Source organism: Cryptomeria japonica, chromosome 9, assembly GCF_030272615.1.
Source record: "Cryptomeria japonica chromosome 9, Sugi_1.0, whole genome shotgun sequence".
Lineage (NCBI taxonomy): Eukaryota > Viridiplantae > Streptophyta > Pinopsida > Cupressales > Cupressaceae > Cryptomeria > Cryptomeria japonica.
In genome coordinates, this window is record NC_081413.1 from 502,443,141 (window position 1) to 502,462,369 (window position 19,229).

Genomic DNA, 19,229 nt, shown 5'->3' on the forward strand with positions numbered 1-19,229 from the left:
AAAAAGTAGCCAAAAAGTCCTCTGTAATGTCCCCTCCATAGGCAGTTCAGACTATAGCATAGGCTGGCCTATAATCAGGGGTTCCTGTAGGTCAGTAGAGTGGTTAGGGGACCCTACCGAGGTTAGTGGAGCCTTGCAGGGGGCTTTACGAACCTTTCCAGATATGTAGATGCAGTCTCCTATTTTTTAGGAGACTGGGAAATGGTCTGGGAGGCATTCTGAGTCATTCCAGATGGTTTGAAACCCCTTCCTAACCCCTTCCTAACCCCTTCCTAAATTTTAGGAAGGGGTCCTCATTTTTTGGAGGGGACTGTTAGTGGCCCTGCTATATTTAGATATCATCCTTGGACTGGTGGCAACACTCAGTTTTCAGTTTGGAGTTCAGGTGATGGATCCAGGAATAAATTTGAAATATTAAATTTATTATTTTAATGTTTCATTTTAAATAAAATAAAGTTATTTTTAATAGAAATTACTTTATAATATACTATTACATTAAGTGTGGCCCTCCTGGCACGCATCCCTAGGAGGGTTGATGTTTTATTAAAAGGTGGTCTTTTGATTGATGAAGAATAAGACCCTTCAAGTGGTCGAACTCTCTAGGAGAGAGATATATTTAAATATACTTTATTAAAATAAAACCAACTAACCCTAAAGTGGTGGACTAGGGTTTGGAGTCAATAAAAGAATATTTGGAGGTCTCACTTGATCATTCAAGTATTCATTTTTATAGCAGTAAATTGGAAATTGAGCTCTGAGGAAGAGTCTCAGCAGCAAATCAGACTTTTGGGAATGAAAACTCCTTGGAGATTGGAAGGTTGGATGAAACCCCAACATTTCTTGAAGGGTGAATTCATTCAGAATTCATAATTGAGCAGATTGATATCATTCTCAGCCTATTAGGAGAAGAGATCAGTAGATCAGTCCACTTGGAGAGCAGATCTAAGGGATCAGAATTCAGATCGGGGTTGTTTGAGGCATACACACCCATCTTCAGCACCAAAATAACCCAGCCGCACCTCCCTTTGGTCAACAGCAGTACCCAGGTGGCTGGAAGACCTGTAGCAGTCATTTGATGCTGTCCAAAACTCAGACCAGACTCGAAAATTCAAATCAGATGTGTATTAATTCATTTCCAAGTCATCTAATGAAATGGGTATGTCACGTTTTGCCCAAATCATGCGTTTCTAGTGATTTAATGCTTAGGACAGCAGTAGTTCTCAATTTGTTTTCATTCTCAGCATTGTTTTTTATATCAGTTAATTGCATAATCATCAAAACACAAAAAAAAATTAGAGAACCCCAATATACCCAAAAGAAAAATCAGAATTTATAATCATTAGACTAGAGGGGATCTTTTAGTGGTATCAGAGCCATGATCTTGCCAGCCTGTTGGGTAAAGATCAGCTGTTTTCACTTCAGTTTGGTTTGAGTTGTGATTGTAGACAACAAAATGGGAACTAAGGGAAAGTTGCCTAGCAGGGAACAAATGTTGAGGGACTTTCATCATTCACAACAAAAGGTGCTTTTAAAATCGCAGCATGTTGAAGAAACACCTTCAAAGAAAGTTGGGCATTCTAATGGTGCATCTCTATCTACTAGAACAGCTAAGAGTCCTCATGCTTGACCAACAAATGAAACAATTATGGCCAGCTATGATAAGCATCGCTCTCTTCCTCAAAAGATGCAAGACATTCATTCACACAGTTTTTGGGTATACCGGATGAGGATGAAGATGACTTGATGTTTGCAAGTCCATATTAGCAGCGAAAAAAGAATGAAATATCAAAGGATAGTAAAGAAAGCATTGGGAAAGGTGAAGAGTTAAATGTGCAAGAACAAGAAAAGAAAGAAGATTTGTTTCAGCCTATCCATGTACATGATAAAGACAATTCAGTCATGTGGAAGTCCTAGGATGGATGAAGGCATTGACATTCATAAGGATCACAAAGTTAAAGAAGACACCATAATGGATCAGCCACTTGCAGGGTATGCAGTAGAAAGGCAAGAAGATGTGTTATCATTTGATTTCCATCCTAAGGAGAACAAAAATCAGTCAGCCTATGACAACCCTATGGTGGAAGAAAAGAGCAAAGGTGTCTTTTAGCCTACCTGTGAGGATAAGAAGAGCAAAATTCAGCCATCATGTGAAGACCCTACCTTGGAGGAAAAAGAATCACATGGTTTTCATATTGAGCACAAAGATGAAGACAACATTGTCTGGGATCAACCGCTTGAGAAGGAGTCTCTATGTACCTTGACATCATGTCCATTGGTTTGTAGAAGTTTAGAACAACTCGTGGATCCTTGACTGTCAAGAAACATGAAGGAAAGATCATAATTCCCAGCCTTGTACATGGTATGGCAGCTTATAACAACCTTGGCTTCCATAATCTTGTACACATGTTTACATTAGAAGAGCATTTGATGAGGATGTTTGAGATTCATTGCATTGAAGAGCTGTTCATAGAGACTAGGAGATTGCCAAATGGGAAGATACTCCACTTTGAGAATGTATGGTTCGTCATAAATTTGGCTTTGGAAGGAAAATCAATGCAAAGTTCGGTCCAAGGAAGAACCTTAGGAATAGTGACTATTCCCATTTCTATTGCAAAAATCGAACTTTGGGATGAAAAGAGAAAGTTCGGACTTTTCTTCAAACCTTGGAAGAGTTCTTGGAACAAGGCTTATTCCCTTTTTCTTTGCAAAAGCCGAACTTTGCTAGGTGAAATCAGAATTTCAAGGCTAAGTTCGGTGTTGGGAAGCTCTTTAGGAATAAGAGCTTATTTTTAGGGGAAAAGTTTAGTGGAAGGAATGCCTTTTGGATTAAGGTCTAAGTCTAATTTTCAGTGATATCACCAATCTTGCCTTTTAGAGCTTAGGCATAGCAGCATCCCGAGGGTTCGTTAGAGTTCCTCCCCAATGCTCCATACACCATTTCTCTTGCTCTTAGGATGCACTACAAGTTTGGGCCTAGGGCTTGGATTCCAAATGCACTATCTTCCTCATGCTTGGACTTGAGTCTCTGATGGATTTGCATATTTCTAAACCCTCTCTCTCTCACAGAAGGACAAAAATACTAGCAAGGCAAAAAACGAAGAGGGGGGTCCCTGTTGGGGACAGGGTTTGTCTGCATAGCACAACACTTCCTTAATCCCTATCCTTCCTCCTCTCTTCATTCTATATCCTTTTATACTATCCTTTTTTATTGAGGAGACACATCTCTTGGAAAAGAGACATCCATTTAAAGGGTTAGGCCTCCTCATTGTTGTCTTATCTGATCTACACTTCTGTTTCCTTCCAGTATATCTCCCTCAAATGAGGTTCTCTTGTCCCTTTTATATCTCATGTTTGAGGGAGTCACAACTTTTCTTTTCATGTCTTTTGACCATTCATTAACTTAATTAAATTTTAATTATATTGTTTTATATTTTAATTTTATTTTTGTTTTTTATTCTTTTGTATTTTTATTTTATTATTATTATTTATGATTAAATTCTATTTTATAGTGGGGACATTACAAGGTTGACCCAAGTTTCTTGGATCACTTGGACTACTAGAAACCCTAAAAATGTATCAAGTAGAGGGAGAGGAGATCCACAATTGACAAATATAACTATTCTCTAGAACCATAAACCAGAAGTGGACCAATCTGCAATACAATCATTTTTTTTCACAATCCAACTATACCATAGTAAATTGTCACCACTCACAATTTCGTGCTAGGTTTCGACACTCATTTAAGTGTATGTGCTTGATTGTGTTTGAATATGGTTGTTTCATCACATTTTTGGGAAACTTGGTCAAATCCTCTATTATCGGGCCCTTTGAGAGGAAATTTTGTTGGGAACTAGTGTGACGCACTAGCATCCCAACAAAATGTACCAAAAGCTTTTGAATTCAAATGTCGGCCTTGTGGATTCAATGGACACGAACTTGCTTGTCAACCTCTCCCAAACAATTATTTCAAAAAAGGTGTTTAGCTTCATATAAAAGAGAACTCCTTTTTCCTTCACAAGGTCTAGAGAAAAATAAGAAAGAAAGGAGGAGAATTACATGAACAAAAATACAAGCACTCCAATTTGCAATCTGCAAATCAATTGAATCCATGATTAAAGAGAATCTATGTTCAAGTATTTGGTTTGGTGTTTTTTATTTATTGTTATTATTACGATATGCGCTAACAATTGCAGGATCTTGAGGAAGACTATTCTTTGGCCTTGTGTGTGTGGCAACATCAGTCCAACAAGGATTTCAGATCTAAATGGTACAACCTATCATTGTGGTGTTTATCAATTGTCATTCTTATTTTCTTTCACTACGTTCCCCCCAAGAGCACACATTCTTTAGCATTATCATCATTGTTGTTGTGGAGGTGGAACACTAGCACGAAGTTTGATTGAGGCAAACCCCTATACAATACAATCATTTTCCCACCCTATCTTTTGTCTTTTATAGTTTATCATTAACATATTAGGTTATTATGATTATTCAAACCAATTTGCAGACTGATTCTTGATTCTTGTTGTCTTAGGTGCACAGACCCTACTAAATCCATATAACATCATAACTCTAATTTTTCACAACCTTCAGACACTAGCGTGATGCACTGACATCCTCAGGAGTCTATCCCATTCTGGCACCAAGTGTTGCTTTGTTTCATCTTTTCTAATCCGTAGATTCAATCTGTAGCATCTATATTCTATTAATTTAGGTCATTTGGTCATCATTAGCTTAGTCCTTTGCATCATCCAACAATCCTTGTCACTTACAACAAAGAAACAAAATCCAAGCAACTTGGCTTTCCATTGAAGACACTAGCCAAGCACAATGCCTTTGGTTAGTTTGTGTTCCAATGTTGTATGGGAGAATGATTGATCTAGTTTAGTCTAGGATCTCTTTTCGCATAGAACATTTTGGTGAGCTCAATGTAGCTTCCATTTGCAAACATTCTGATTTATTTGTATATCTTTTTGAATCTAATTATCTGGTTAATTGATTGCGTGATTAAATTGAATATCCTATTTAGCATTTGCAAAAACATTGTGTTTAGTTTAGAAAACAAAAACCTAAAACCCTTTCTTCTAACATATCATCAGCATATCCATCTTGTCATCACTTTCTTCTATCGCTTCCTAGGAACATTTGTGTCCTAAAAATAATACTTGCTTTATTAGTTTCATGACCTAGTGTTTTAAATCTAAAATTCCTATTAGGAGAAGTGATTGAATCATGGATTCCTATGCTTTGAATAGTTCTAATATTGAGCTTTAATTTGTTAACTTGTTCGCCCTAGCAAACTCTGGAATGTAATCATCTTTGGATCTCATTCCCACCTTGCCGATGATCTTTGAGTTACAATACTCCCATGATTCTCTTGAGATAGACCACTCTATGGTTCAGGTTCTTGAGGCTCAAATTTAGAAGCTAGACAAGGAATTGGCTAGTTTAAAACATTTCTTGGGTATGAAACACTTGAGGCAATGACGTTCTATGTAGCCTAGCTCACATAGCGGATACAAATGTTATGTTATCAGCTAGTTGTGTAGAAATTCTCAATATTATGTCCCTTCAAAACCAAATGGGGACATAGGTGTTGATACCCATGTTGACTTCTCCTACTCCAACATTCATTTCTTTTGTTATAACCAGCACTGCACAATATAGTAATAGTGCTCACATTAGTTTTGAGGTTACATGTGGGAATTACAACTTTGTCCCACCTTCCTCTGGCCTCTCTTTTACTTTTCAAAATGTCAATCCACTTGTTTGCAAACATATTTTCACCCAATCTCCCCCACACTTTGTTGGAATCCAAGAACATTGAGAGGGGGGGTGAATCAGTGTTCTACCAGAATATAAGATTTTAGCCTTATCAAAGCATTCATTCATCAACCGGTAAACATAAATACATATAACTGAAACAAATAATGCAATCACATAAATGAACACCATAACATAGAGAATTTATACGTGGAAAACCTCAATGAGGAAAAACCATAGTGGGATTTGTGACCCACAATATCAATCCATTGGCCATATGAAGAGATATTACGTATAATGGGGGTCAGCACATGCAGGAAGGCACACTGCCTAGAGCACACTGCTCATCACCAAGAGTCTCACTGACTACAATCACTTTCTGATACAAAACTGAACTCATATAATGCACCTGCAATGCGTGATTGAGTTCCAGTTAAGGCTTTGATTGTTCCGGTTCTTAAACCCTAAACCCTTGCCGGAATAACATACACCTTATGAGTACCTTTGAAATGATCTACAAATCATTACAGAATATTGCTTTCGCATGCAAATGATCTCGCATACATAAACTTCACATTTCAGACCTTATCACGAATGTTATATATTAAATGACTTAATGGATTGACTTATATACCCTTACAAACATTTATGCCATATGTCGGCTTACATACAAAATGATAATACATGTTGGCTCATTACAAATATATATGAATTATGGAATGCTTTGCTGGATACTACCCTTTGTCGGATCTCCAAGTGATGTTAGCTTCCCATACCGATACCTAGTTTGCTGGTAACCTTTGAAACCCTTGATGCCGATGAAGTGTTTGCCGGATGCCGGTGAACCAAAATATGTTGCCAATGTTGCCATAAATGACAACATAAGAAACTGAATGAGTGTCGATTGCCAACAATCTCCCCCTTTGGCATTGATGGCAACACTCATGTGAAAAATGGTTTCTATCTGCCCTGCCGATCTTGGAATGTGATGCTGCTCCCCCTGAGCTATATATGCCATCTGAAATCTGATCCATACATATTTCTCCTTTCTATTTTTCACATACATCACTCCCCCTTTGGCATCAATGCCAAAAACTGGTACAAAGAATGAATAAATCAATGAAATTTTGTACAGGGGAATGTCTCCCAAAATACTTACTGGAGTTGAATGAGCTTGAAGATTTCTGGGTAAGCATTCTTCAAAAAATCCAAGTATGTGTCCCAACTAGATTTGAATGTCCCTGCAATTGACACAAGTCCATTTAGGGCATATGCATGAGATTCTTGTTCCTTGAGTTATGCCGGTGTGGGCTTTCCCATCATATTTATACACTCCTTATGTACATACAGTGTGTCTAACCGGGGACTCACTAACCCTTTGAGCTCCTTAGCTCTCCGTATGATTTTATCAACGTCTCTTTCAAGAGCTGAAATTTAGACTTCAAATAACAAAATTTGACCATGTATAGATGTGGTTAAAGAATTTACTCCATGAAAGTTATTTACAATGCCTGCAATTGTATTTTGAATGTCTTTAATGCTTTTGTCTATACCTGCTGTAAGTAAACTTGAATTGCAACATACCCGGTAAATATTTGTACATTGCCTCAAAGCATCATCTATCATTTTCAATCTATTTGCTATCTGTACTTTGTTCGACTCAATCAATTGATTAAAAGTGGCCTTCTTGGCTTGAGCAAATCGGTCTAAAGCATGCTGGTTAGAGATCTGCTGCAGTGATTGAAATTCCTTTGAAATATGCTCTGTCAGCATCTCGAGCTTGCCGGATGGGCTTGCTCCCTTATCAATTTGGCATTCCGAGACTAACTGGTGCAATATTGGAATGGAATGATCAATTATTTGCTTTTCCTCAGTCCCTTCCTTGATCATTTTCTAAGCTGCAATCATCATGAGTTCGGTTGAACTCATCTCGGTTATTCCCTTCTTCTCAGCATTTGCAGTGGTAATTGCCAACAATGTAGTTCTGGTTGCCGGTTTTCTGTCGGATTCCTCTCCCTCTTTCTCTGATGATTGTGCAGAAACAGTTATTTTAGTTTGAAGTTCCTTTACCTCCTCTCCTTCCAAATTTTTCTCTTTAGTTTTGTTTTCTCCAATATCATCTTCTTTTGTACTGGTGGCTTTGCTACTTGGTGCAGCATCTATTACTGCCGGTTCCGCATTTGCTGTATCCATAACTTGTTCATTTAGATCCAAAGGACTATTGTCTTGAACATCTATAACCTGTTCATTTGTACACTAACCTTTTCTATCTATACCTCCTCATTATCCTGTACATTTGCTTCTGCCTGAGATTCTTCATGTAATTCCTTGACATCTTTCAAAATTGTGAATGGGCTATCCACTACACCTTTGCCTTTGCCATCAATCGGGATGTCTGAAATGTCAGACTTAGGATTAGCTTCCGGTGATGTAAAGAAATCAGGGTTGGCAATAAAGAATTTAACCCATGCCTCATTGGTTTCACTGATTATTTCTTTAACTCTACCTGTCATAAGGCTAACTGTCCTATGCCTGCTTCTGAAAATTGTTCTATTAGCAGTTTCAAGGCACCTATCCATCTCCTCTGGGGTAATTGAGCCACAATTAGTTAATAATGCTTGAATCTTTATGTGCCGGTCTTCCTCCATAGCAGATAATCTTCTAGCATTTAGATTATTATATAATTGTGCTAGTATTTGCTTTGCAATCTCTAATAAAGCCTTCTTATATATGTCTAAGTGTAACAAAATTTCTTCCTCAATTTCTTTTTGCTCATCATCATCCAAATGTTCATAATAAGGTTGAATGTTCTTTAACATACCATCCTTTGTTATCTCATCTATTAACACAACACAAGACATAGGTGGAATAATAGTTACATTACCGGTTTCAATAGCTTCATCTATGTCTTCCTTCTTCTTCTTGCCGGATGATGCAGGAGTTTCTTTTACTGGCCTTTTCTTCTGAGTAGGCTTCCTTTCAGCTAGCTGACTTGCCGGTATCTTAATGGTTACCTTCCTTGCCGGGTGCTTCCTTGTCTTCTCAGCTTTCTCCTTTGGATCTTCTATCTTCTTTCTCTACACCCTCTTGAAAGATAGAGGAATTTCATCCTCAGTCTTAGTATCTGAAGTAATTGGTGCAATGAGAGCTTCAAGTTCTTTTCTCTTCTTCACTTCTTTGGCTGATGAGGTATCAATAATAGTCTGAATGTCTTTTGAGACCTTTTCAACAAATTGACTTACGTTTCTCTATTGCCTCTCTCTCTTCTTTTGATTAAATTTTGTTTTAACTTCAAGTTCCTTTTGCTTGGCAGTTCCAAATGATTTTTCAGATTCATCTGCCGGTGCATCTATAAGCATCTTAGCATATGCATCCAAAATGATTGCATCTACCTCATAACCCATTTCCTCAATCCATATCTTTCAGGGTATTACAACTTCCATAAGAGTTTCATCCCTTTTCACCATGAAACAGATTTCAGTTGAGTATTTCTCAACTATATGCTTTGAAATTCTTTCCCTTGACTTCACAGATTCCTGAAATGATTTGAAGTACCCCCAAACTTTTTCATCTCTAAGGTGCTCCAAACCGTTGATAGCACCCTTAATCTACCTACCTATCAATATATCGAAGGCCCATTGCCTTTTGCCCAAACCCGGTATCTCATTCAAGAAGAAAAACATTAGGCACACTATCAGATTTCTATACTGGAAAACTCCTTTCTTTTCTCCCTTGATCTTGCCTAAGTTCATAATCAACTCCTCTTTCATCCATTCACATAGATCATACTTTTCATCCTTCTTCAACATTTGATAAGCAACATAAATGCAAGAGCTAGAAACAGAGTTAAGCTGGATAGATTGGGTTACCTTGTAACCTATAATCATGCTGACGAATTTGACATCCTTATCAATAATGGTATTGATTCTCATTGACCTATTATCAGAGGTTGCACCTGTGAGCTTGTTGATCTGATCATTTGATATCTTCTTCTCTGGTTTCTGACCTATCAGAGTAAGCCGGTGACAGCCCTGATTGCTTCCTTGGTGATCTTGTGGGGTCTATCCAACCAAATAAATTCACCATGAACTCTGCTCAACACATACTGGATTATTTCGTTCTCAAACTCAGGAATATCCAAGATTCCGGTTAACCCTAGGTCTGCAATATGCTTGAATTCGGGTTTGATGATTCCAGTGTCGTTCAACAGTTTGGATATGTACATTGATTTGATCTCACCAGTTCCCAAGTCCTCTAGATTGCAGTGGATGTAAGCTCTGACATCCTCAACATAAACAACGCCTTCAGGAACCCTCGAAAAAGCATCGACCGAATCATCCAGAGTTGCAATATGCACGCATCTTTTGAATATTGGTCTCAGACGGTCCTTAATCTCTACTACAGTGGGATTTGCAATGAAAGTGGAGATAGAAGAAGAACCAACCTCCATTTCGAATGATTGAATTGCGAAAAATACCTGGAAATAGTCACTGGCGACAAACCCTAGATAACTCCTTTGAGTGCAGTTGAAATTGCTGATGGTTGCTTCTGATCGCTTTGAATCGCCTTTGACTCACTCTGTATCGCTCTAAATGCAAGGTGAACATACTGAAGTGAATTCTTCCTTTTATCCTTCGAAAAACCCTAATTCGCCATCGACATAAATGTCTTTTGGTGAGACATACCGGATCTCGATTCAACATATATATGCCAGATAAAACTTCTTAGATTTTTGAAACTTCCTTTCAGATCTCTTTCCCGGGGAATATGCAAGATTTCCATGAAATTTGCCTACCCCTAAGGCATTTGCCTCAATTGCCGGATGAGCTTCCTGTCGGTGCAGGAACATTGTGGTCTGCCGGTTGAGTAACCGAAGCAGTTTCACCTTCCAATTGATCATCTGACTTCCTGACCCATCTCTTGGTATGATCATGTCGGATCTCATTTATCTTTTTCTTTCCTTTATCATTTGATCCATCATTGCTAGCCGGTGGATTTTTGCTTCTACAAAACTTGGGTATGTCTCCAATCTTGTTGCATGCATAGCATGTAACATTGTTCATTTGAATTGCTTTGCTATATCCAAAATAATTGCTTCACCTGCACTGATTAGCCATGTGTCCAAATTTTCCACATGCATGGCATTTTACATTCATTCTGCAATCTTCTGTCTTATGACCATAATTATTGCATTTTGAACATTGACTGGGGACAGAGTTATAATTCTAATTTGTTCTACTTCTACATTGTCTAGCCATATGACCAAATTTATTACAAACAAAGCATCTACCATTGAATTTGGGAGCATTGAGTTATCTTACCGGTGTCCTCTGGTTCTGGTTGTTCTGATCATTATGCATACCGGATGTCTGATCTTCATTTGCACTACCGGAGCTCTGACCTTGTTCAAACCAAGTCCTCTGGAGTCTTTATTTTGCCTTTGGCTCTCCAATAATTCATTAACTTGTGCTGAACTAGCCTTGAATTTTTCCTTATACTCATTTGCAATAGTCAGATCATCTCTTAGGATTGCCATTTGTCCTTCAAGTTCTTGTTCATTGTTTTGGAATTGCACTAATTCTGTTCTCAACACATCATTTTCAGGAGCCAACTTGATGTATTCTTCAGATCTGTCCTTCAGTAATCTAGCAAGGTCTTCCTCCTTTTTCTTTCTGTCTTCAATTTCTTTTGCCATCGTCATAGTTAGGGCTTGTGTTTCATTCTTCATAACTTCATTTTCTTGACTCATCTTCTGACATAGGTTCTTCCGATTGTCCTTTTCTTCATCATCTTGATCTTGCAATTGTTCCCATAGTTCCTTCCTTGTGGATTGAGCATTTGATAGCTTTTCTTGCGGAGTGATAATGAATTCTTTTGCAGATCTAAGTTCATCTTCCCGCTTTATGTTCTTAACTTTTTCAGCTTCAAAATCTTCAAGAGCAACTTCAAGCTGCCGCCTTAAACACATCTCCATGGATTCCAGATTCAGGATCTCCCTCAAGCTATTAGGCTTCCTCTAAGGCACAAGGCTCTGATACCAATTGTTGGAATCCAAGAACATTGAGAGAGGGGGGCGGGGTGGTGAATCAGTGTTCTACTAGAATACATGATTTTAGCCTTATCAAAACATTCATTCATCAATCAGTAAACATAAATACATATAACTGAAACAAATAATGCAATCACATAAATGAACACCATAACATAGAGAATTTATATGTGGAAAACCTCAATGAGGAAAAACCACAGTGAGATTTGTGACCCACAATATCAATCCACTGGCCATATGAAGAGATATTACATATAATGGGGGCCTGCACATGCAAGAAGGCACACTACCTAGAGCAAACTGCTCATCACCAAAAGTATCACTGACTACAATCACTTTCTGATACAAAACTACAAAACTGAACTCATATAATGCATCTGCAATGCCTAATTGAGTTCCGGTTAAGGCTCTGACTGTTCCGGTTCTTAAACCCTAAACCCTTGCTAGAATAACATACACCTTATGAGTACCTTCGAAATGATCTACAGATCATTATAGAATATTGCTTTCGCATACAAATGATCTCGCATACATAAACTTCACATTTCAGACCTTATCACGAATGTTATATGTTAAATGACCTAATGAACTGACTTATATACCCTTATAAACATTTATGCCATATGTCGGCTTACACACAAAATGATAATACATGTCGGCTCATTACAAATATATATGAATTATGAAATGCTTTGCCGGATACTACCCTTTGCCGGATCTCCAAGTGATGTCGGCTTCCCATATTGGTACCTAGTTTGCCGGTAACCTTTGAAATCCTTGATGCCGGTGAAGTGTCTGCTGGATGCCGGTGAACCAAAATGTGTTGCCAATGTTGCCATCAATGACAACATAAGAAATCAAATGAGTGTTAATTGCCAACACTCTTCACTTACCAAAATGCCAATTTTAATGTTTCCCAACCCATTTTTAGCTCTACTCCTTCATACTCTACCTATCCCAAACCACCTCACCTATTGACCTTGTCATTAACCAACTCTTGCAAAATGTGACCCCTTTATAACAAAAAAATAGAAAATATGAATCGAAGTCAATCCCAATCCAATTCTCCATCATACTACACTTATAGCCCATTATCATTCACCATCCTAAATACTCCAATGTCTCAAAACATTGAAATACCCCGTTTTGAGAAGTACAATGGAAAAAGGGACCCTAATAACCATGTGTTGGCCTAACTGCACTATGTAGTGATTTTAACTTTGACGATTCTCCTCTAGCTAAACTCTTTCCTCATTCATTAAAAAAATGACCTTGGATTGGTTTTGTTCAATGCCTAACAATTCAATCCATTTTTTTTCACAACTCATCAATTAATTCCTCCAACATTTACAAGCCAACATTAAACCTAAAGTCACATTGATTGATTTAGTTCATTGTAAACAAGGGGTTAAGGATAAAGTGACAAACTTTATAGGGCACTATCTAGCCCTCTTCTCTGAAATCTTGTACTCTATTATGGATGCCAATGTGCAATGGGTTTTCATTGGAAAACTACAGCCACATATTTGGGATAAGATTTTCTTGATTCAATATCTGTCATTCACACATCTTTACGCATTTCTTTGTAATTACCAACTATTGGTTAGCCAAATTGAGGGTTCTTCCTCGTTGGCTCCTCTTGGTTAATTTGAGGCCATTGCTTCAAACTACCAATCATACAAGAAAAATAAAAGATTTTCATTAAAATTAATTCTCCCCCTAACAACATTCAATCACAGGTTACAACTGCAACACCTTTTGCTATGGCCCCCTTTCAATATAGACCAAAGACTTGATAGTTTTCCTTGATCTCTGAGTTCCTTCATTCTATTAGGCTGCATTTTCTTAACAAAATCTGAATCTAGCTTCCACGTATTTGCCTCGTCGATACAACAAAGACCTTTCTTCCTTTTGACCCAAAGGCCTTTTGTCAATTTCATCGAAAACTTGGGCATGATATCGAGTGATGTACATGTCCTAAGCATGAAGTGTAGGACCTGTTGTGACCTTTTTCACACACATAGCCCCATTGCAAATGGGGACCCTCCCTTTTTCCTGCTTTCTAGGGGTTTTGTTATTGAAGCAGTCACCGGAAAGGAGGGACCTCAAAGAGATCAATTCGGACCGGTCAATAAGAGTAAACACAACAAAAAAACAAATATATGATGGAGGCAATGCAGAATAGATAGTTTTATTGCATGAAATCTGATTACATCCAACCGGTCACAACCGGGTTACAACATACCGACTCACAAGCCTAGTAGAATAGGTCACAACCGGGACCTTGAATCGAAAGATCTATCTTCTATGCACACTCTAGCTACTTGATTCTCTCCTTCGTTATATTCTAAAGCATAATTACAAATATATATATATACTGATCCAAAGGATCCAGTCGGCCCAAAAGGGATCAAAACCCGAAGAACAAGACCTAACATGAAAATAACAAGGTCAGTGTCCGCCAAGAGATTCCTTCGGAAAATCCAAAGGATGAAACGTAGATTGTGGGAAAAGGTCAACCACATGCCAAGGAACATCGAAATCAACGCCCAAGGCTCCGCAAGCTTCGGAATGGGTTCCGGAAGATCACAAGAATAGGTCCAGGCAACTGGTAACAAAGAACTGTCAATCCGGTAACAAGAAATCGTCATGGAAACCGGTAGTGATATCTTGCTGGAAAGTTATCCAAATGCGATGCGGTCTGAAAGCAAGAAAGATGATCAAGTAGAATCCAACTCCACAGGATCCGGTGAGCCAAAACCGGGACACACAAAAAGGAAAACTGAAACTGCAGACAGAAAGCAAAACAAAAAGGAAAATGTTTTTGGTTGATGCAAGATTGCTGTGAACCGGGGATGCTCCTGCATCAAACATCCAGGGTTTATGAAAAAGTGAGCCTCTCACTTTGCTGGGGTCAGAGGGAAACCAAGTCGGTCTACCTTTTCCTGAGAAATCCAAGATGAATCATCAACTGGTTTGTCCTTCCACTTCACAAGATATTCCTTATACTGACTGTTCCGAGTACTACGCCCAATCCGACTGTCCAAAATCTCTTCAATCTGATCCGGTTCCTTCTGGGGCAACTTTTTCTCCAAGTCTGCAACACTGTCCTCACTGAATTTTGGTTCATGGTACTCATGAAGATCTGCAATGTTAAATATAGGTGAAATACTTAGACTATCCGGTAGCTCCACTTCATATGCATTTCCAGAACTGAACTTCCTCAAAATCTTACAGGGTCCAAACTTCTTCATCCGCAACTTATTATAAGTTCCAACCGGGAATCTCTCTTTTCTCAGATATACCATCACTTCATCGTCAACTTCAAATTCCTTATGTCTCCTCTTCTCATCTGCCTTCTCCTTATATTTGCTGTGCATGTCTTCCAAATGTTGTTTAACCTGAATATGCAATGCTGCCATGTGATCTACAAAATCTTCTGCTTCTGAACTCTTCCGGTCTTCACTGCTAATGTCTCTCAATTCTGCTATACCTCTAGGGTGCACTCCAGTAACAATCTCAAAAGGTGTTTTTTTGGTACTTCTATTCACTGAATTGTTTTAGGCAAACTCTGCTTGTGCAAGGATCAAATCCCAACTTCCGGTTTTATCTCCCACTAAACATCTCAACAAATTTCCCAAACTCTGATTAAAAACTTTTGTCGGTCCATCAGTTTGTGGATGAAAAGTAGAACTGAACTTCAAATTTGTCTTCATCTTCTTCCAAAGTGTTCTCCAAAAATAGCCAACAAACTTAGTGTCTTTGTCTGAAACTATGCTCTTAGGTAATCCATGCAATCTCACTACTTCCTTGAAAAATAGGTCTGCTACATGCAATGCATCTGATGTCTTCTTACAAGGTATGAAATGAGCCATCTTTGAGAATCTATCCACTACCACAAATATAGAATCATTCCCTCTCAGTGTCTTAGGCAATCCAAGTACAAAATCCATGCTTATATCCTCCCAAGGTCTTATCGGTATTGTCAAAGGTTTATACAATCCCACATTCTGACTACTACCTTTTGCAACTTGACAAACTCTACAACTCTGCACATATCTCTTAACATCCTTATGAATCTGGGGCCAAAAGTACTACTCACTCACCAATGCAACTGTTTTGTCAATCCCAAAATGTCCAGCTAAACCTCCACTGTGTTTCTCTTTTATCAGGTTCTCTCTCATGGAACTCTTAGGTATGCACAACTGAACTCCCCTGAATAACATTCCAAGCTGAATGAAATAATCCAACTATTTGCTTCTATCAACCATAACCAGTTCTCTATATGCTTTCCAAGGTTCTACAAAATCCGGGTCTTCATCATACAAGGTCTTCAAATCTTCAAAACCTAATACTGTCATTGTCATATTTGTCAGAAAATTCCTTCTCCTACTCAATACATCAACAACTTTGTTAGATTTTCCACTTCTATGCTTTAACACAAAGGTGCAACTCTGCAATAATTCTACCCATCTCATATGTCTTTGATTCAACTTACTCTGATTGTTCAAATACTGCAAAGCTTGATGATCTGTATATAACACAAATTCCTTAGGCAACAAGTAATGTCTCCACTTCTTCAAGGCTTGAACTATGGCATAAAATTCCTGATCATACACTGAATATCTCTTCTGGGCATCATTCAATTTTTCACTGAAATAGGCTACTACTCTCCCTTCTTGACTCAAGACTGCTCCTATTGCTGTTCCACTTGCATCACAATCCACTTGAAATACTTTATTGAAATTCGGTAAAGCTAACACAGGCTTCTCAGTCACTTTCTGCTTCAACAGTTCAAAACTTTTGTTTGCTCCAGTGGTCCACTTGAATTCCTTCTGATCTCCTCTCATGGTCTCAGTCATAGGGCTACAAACTGAACTGAGTTTTCTGATAAACTTTCGGTAAAAACTAGCCAATCCATGAAATGATCTTACCTCCCCAATGCTTTCCAGTGTAGGCCACTCAACAATGGCTTTCACTTTCTCAGAGTCCATCTTCAAACCATCCTCAGATATCACAAATCCTAAATAGACTAACTCATCCTTCATGAAAGTACACTTCTTGATATTGATCAACAACTTTTCTTCTCTCAACCTCTGCAAAACTTGTCTTAACTACAACAAATGCTCCTCTTTTGTCTTACTGAAAATCAGAATGTCATCCAAATACACAATAACAAACTTACCGAAGAATTTGTTCAGTACCTCATTCATCAGCCTCATGAAAGTACTCGGTGCATTAGTCAATCCAAAATGCATCACCGACCATTCATATAGTCCTTCATTTGTCTTAAATGCTGTCTTCCACTCATCACCTTCTTTGATCTTGATCTGATGATATCCACTCTTCAAATCTATCTTTGTAAAGTATTTTGCTCCACTCAAACAGTCCATTATGTCATCCATCCTAGGCAAAGGAAACTGGTATTTCATTGTGATCTTGTTTATTGCTCTTGAATTGGTACACATCCTCCATTCTCCATTCTTTTTAGCTGCTAATACTGTTGGTACTGCACAAGGGCTCAGACTCTCCCTAATCAAACCTTTCTTTAACAACTCCTGCACTTGTCTATTCAGTTCTTCATTCTCTGTCGGTGTCAATCGGTGTGCAACTTTGTTAGGCAAACTAGCTCCGAGAACCAAGTCCATGCAATGACTAATACTTCTTACAGGTGGCAATCCATCAGGTACATTATCTGAAATGATGTCCTCATATTTTGTCGGCAAATCTCTTATCTCTTCCAGGTGCTCTCCTTCTAGTTCCAGTCTCTCGGTCTTCTTAGGAATTAAGGCAAAACACAAATTCTCATGTCTCGATCCATCCATGAATTTCCTTCCATCTACTAAACAGACTCTGGCATTCATACAGACTTCATTCTTCAAAGGTTCCTCCAAAGGTAGCAAGGTTTGCTTCATCCCATTGGCCACAATAGTGTATGTATTCTTCCTCCCACCATGTACTACCTGTCTATCAAACTGCCAAGGTCTATCCAACAAAAAATGACAAATATCCATAGGCATAATATCACACAAAACTTCATCATGATAATTCCCAATTTTGAATTTCACCAAACATTGTTCACTTACTAACAACTTATGTTCATCCTGAATCCATGCTATCTGGTAAGGCTTAGGGTGTTTCAATCTCTCCAATTTCAACTTATTCACCATCTCTTCTGAAACAAGATTATCTGAACTACCACTATCAATAACAACTTTACAACACTTACCGGATACCTTACATCCGGTCTTGAACAAATTCTTCCTCTGCAAGGGCTCTTCATCTCCTCCTGTATGACACAAAGCTCTCCTCATCATCAATAGTTCTCCATCTTCCGGTTTATTGTCTGAACCGGTGGGGTTTTCTTCCACCACTGCTGCTCTTCTGGTAGCCTCTGTCTTCTTACACTCGAATGCACGATGTCCTCCTCCACACTTAAAGCAAGTTCCTCTAAATGTCCTCTTGTCCTGTCTTCCAAAGTTCTCATTCCGGTAACCATCTGGTTCTCTCCTCTGGTAGATATTTCTATCATCCTTCCGATATGAATTACCTTCTTTGCTCATTTCCTTGTCCTTGTTCTGATCTGTATTGGTTCCTCTTCCTTCAGTATACCCTCTTCCTCCGGTAAACCTTCCACCTCTATCTCTCTATCTCTACTCATGTCTTTTGTTCAATTTCTCTTCAGCCTTTAGGGCGTATTGGTAAGCCTCTTCAACACTCCAATTTGATCATACTGAGTTCATCTTGTATAGACATCTTCAATCCGTTCAAATATCTTGCAACTTGTTCAACTTCATCATCAACATGCCTGGATCTGATGTTCAACTTGTAAAATGCTTCGGTGTACTCCTTCACACTAGATTCCTTGTGTCTCAAATTTTGCAACTTCCGGAACAAATCCACTTGATAATTTGCCGGCACAAACATCGATTTCAACTTAGCAATCATTCGATCCTATGTCTTAATCTTTTCTTTACCTCTTCTTTGTCTATCAACTTGCAAATGCTCCCACCAAAGAGATGCATGACCTTTCAACGGGTACAGGCATATTTCACCTTCCTCTCTTCTGTAGTGTTTTCAAAATCGAAATACTTCTCCATTTCCGAAATCCAATCCATCAATTCGTCCGAACCTAACTTCCCATCATATTCTGGTGGGGTAAAATGAGGTTTAGTATTCGCCCTAATAAAAACCCTTAAAAATCTTTCTTCATCCAGATCAACCGTCGGTAGGTTTACTTGTTTTGTCGGGGCTTCTTCTCCTTCATCTTCACTCACATCTAAAATGTGTCGGCCTCTTCTCTGGGCTATCTCCACGATTTCTAACTGGGCTACTATTCCTCACAACATCTCCATCACAGTAGGGTCTGCATTCCCATGCGCTCCACCATTCCTAGTTCCTCTTCGTGCCTTCGATT

At 38.5% G+C, this 19,229-nt stretch overlaps 1 protein-coding gene across 5 annotated transcripts in view; it reads right to left on the reverse strand.

Moving 5' to 3' along the window:
* The window catches only part of LOC131039328 (MAP3K epsilon protein kinase 1), a 354,450-nt gene that overhangs the window by 75,600 nt on the left and 259,621 nt on the right, over positions 1 to 19,229 (reverse strand). The window lies entirely within an intron of this gene.